We start from the raw sequence: 3,045 nt of genomic DNA on the forward strand, positions 1-3,045 counted from the left end.
CATGCTCTACCTACAGAAACAGTGTTTCATTGTGCAAAATAATTTCCGGTTTTCCTTGCCTTAGGAGAGGGTTGTAAATTATCGGCCAAAGAATTTCACTGATCCATCAGGCCCTTTGTCTACAAGACAATCTGAGGGCAAAAACAATGATCCTGGATGACCTCAAGAAGGTTAATAAGTTCTTAATTTAATAATAAACATGTTAGGGGAAGCATTAAATTTTACTTTTCTACTTCAAATTCTGACTCATCAGGAAGAGAAGCAATGAAACAATTCAAAGTCAAAATTGGCCTTTGTCTAGCCACCTGGCTCATCAAAAGTTAGGAATTCAGTGAACCAGTTCAGCAATTCTCACTACCCACACTCTCTATTTTTAAAAATAATATTTATAGGCAAATGGGAACAACAGGAAGACAGTAAACCAAACCATTACATTACGCTCTAGAATGGTCTAGCCTGTCTATAGATGAGCCCAATTGCAAACAAAGTGAAAGTCTTTAAACAACAACTTTTGTTCATGTTCTCTTAAGCACTGCTTTTTGCTACTTGTATTTTTGGCAAACAGGTCATTTACACTTCTCTAAAATCTTTACTTACAACTTCAAATAGGTTCCTATTACTGGGAAGAGGGTAGGACTCCAAAGTCACGACTTGGTGGGGCGGGATGGGGCAGGGGAGAGGAACAGAGTTAAGAGAAAATAGTTTCTGCTCAGAACCAAAGCGGAGACAAAGAAAAACTGTCAAAGTAAAGCATCTGACACTCACTGTGCAGTTTAAATATCCTTCCGATCCTAGTCTACATACAGTATCTCAGTCTCCTTACATTTGTGTCACCCGAGGGATGCAAAATGCCACCATCGTAAGGAAATCTCATCTAGTAAATTTAAAAGCAGACAATTCAGGGAGTGATAGGCATGTAGCCTTGTATTCTTTTTATAAATGGACTATTTGAAATGTTTCTAAAACTTTGGAGTCATAGCAAATCAATTTTACATGTCGTAAAAATTAAACACGTCATCTGGGCAGAGAAACTTAAAACTTAAAACTAAAAGTTTTAAGTTTTCAGTCACCTACCAGTTAAGGGCAACCAGAAATGGAAGAAAAGTTATCATCTAACACAATTTAAATATATAAGTATTTATAAAAGACACACTCCTATGGTCTGGATAACACAGGAAAGACTTTGCAAATCACCAGGACAGTCCTGTCTGGAAGTCCTGCCTCCCTTATTGTGCCACATACATCAGGTTGTGAATCTGAGATTAGTTTTAGCAGCTGTTCAGATTACATCAGTCTGACATGCAGTTTAACACATGCTGGGCAGGTGACAACCATGACATGGTGGTCACTGCCTGCATACCAGCAAGGTGGTTATTATTTCCTATGGTGTAACTGGACAGCTGCCACCTTCTGCAAGTGAATAAGACCACTTGCAGAAGGACGGTGAGTCCTAGCTATTGTCTGAAAACCTGGTAAAATCGATAAAGTTCATGAAAACTTGCAGAACAAGAGTCAGCAGCTGGAACATCCCAGAGACATAAATGGAATTCCCTTGGGGAAATTCTGCATGAACAATTTTTCTGACAGCACAGAGGCTCATGCTGTGGGAAAAACACAAACACCAAGGGCTCAGAGCTGGCAGTCGCAAGTCCCAGGAGGGGACACTGCACGATCCATGCAGTGTCCCCTCCACAGCTCATACATAAATCCTTTTTGAGTTATCCTATTCCAAGTTTGCCGGCCATGGTCAATGTGGCACCATCTATTAAAATGGGCCCCTGACTAACACGGTGAAAATCCTGGGGGTGAGGGAAAGAACAGTGCAAAGATCCTGGGGAGAGTGCTTGGCTTAGGGGCCGGGTGTTGGGGGTGAGCAAGGAGGTGAGGGACAGGAGATGAGATTGGAGGGCTCCCAGAGAGGAAGAGCAGATGGGGAAAACATTTTCGAAACTTCGGCTTCTACTCTGAGCCAGGTGGAAGCCACCGGAGAACTTTAAAGCAGAGAAATAACATGATATGACTTATATGGAACAGGAAGGACCCTGGAATGAGAAGAGACTAAAGCGGGTGGTGGCAGGGAGAGTAGTTAGGAAGTCACAGCAGTAGCCCAGGGTGATGGCAGTAGTGGCGTAATTCCAAAGGGATTTTAAAGCTAGAGCTGGCAGGGGTAGTAACAAAGTGAGACATCATAAATGACTCCAAGAATTTTGGCTGAGCCCCTGGAAGAATGGAATTACTGTTAATGGAGAAGCGGATTTAGTAGGCTGTGTCAAGAGTTCTTTTTGAGACATGTTAAATTTGAGATGCTTATTTTGAGATCCAAGTGGAGATATCAAAGAGCTAGGTGGATACACAATACAGAGTTCATGAGAGAGGTCCTGGCTGGGGGTATAAATTCAGGTGTCCTCAGTGCATATAGCAGTTAAAGCCATAGGACTGGACAATCGCCAAGACAAGAGAACAGACAGAAGAGAGAGAGGACCCTACATGGAGTGCTGAAGTGCCGCGCGCCCTATTTTCTGCCCTCTCATACAGATCAAAACGAAAATCCAGGATTAGGCCAGGTTCTCCTGCATCCCCTTAAGGACAAGGGCTGTGTTGTGGGTGGGCTGGTGAGCTCCTTCAGCATCAGCCGGTGCATTTTCCCCATAGGTGGATGCTCGGGGTGCACCCAGTGGAGGTTGGGTTTTCTTCCACAGCTCTGCTTCTGATGCCAAAAAGGCCACCCAGCCCTCTCATTCATTCAACAGGTGTTCTGTCTCCATAACTAACAGTGAGGAGCATGGCCACTTCCAATTTCCAGTAAGAAAAGGAAATCAGAAAAGCATGAAGTAGCAGAATTCAGAAAGGAAAAATATTTTCTTGCCTCATCTGCACCCCTTGGTCTTTGCCCCAAATTTGTTCTTTATTTCTATTTTTCAGATATCCATCATTCTCAACTAGACTGTAAGTGGCTTGGGAACAGGTCTGGGTCTTATTCTCTGCTATCTATCACAGTCCCAGAACATAATTGCTTTCAGAAAATATCTGGTAAATGAATAAAAA

The 3,045-nt window shown here is 42.8% G+C and overlaps 1 protein-coding gene across 1 annotated transcript in view; it reads right to left on the minus strand.

Moving 5' to 3' along the window:
• OSMR (oncostatin M receptor) overlaps positions 1 to 3,045 on the minus strand; it is a 43,564-nt gene that overhangs the window by 37,492 nt on the left and 3,027 nt on the right. The gene's annotated exons all lie outside the window — the stretch shown is intronic.

This window comes from Pteropus vampyrus, unplaced genomic scaffold, assembly GCF_000151845.1.
Source record: "Pteropus vampyrus isolate Shadow unplaced genomic scaffold, Pvam_2.0 Scaffold172, whole genome shotgun sequence".
Classification (NCBI taxonomy): Eukaryota; Metazoa; Chordata; class Mammalia; order Chiroptera; family Pteropodidae; genus Pteropus; species Pteropus vampyrus.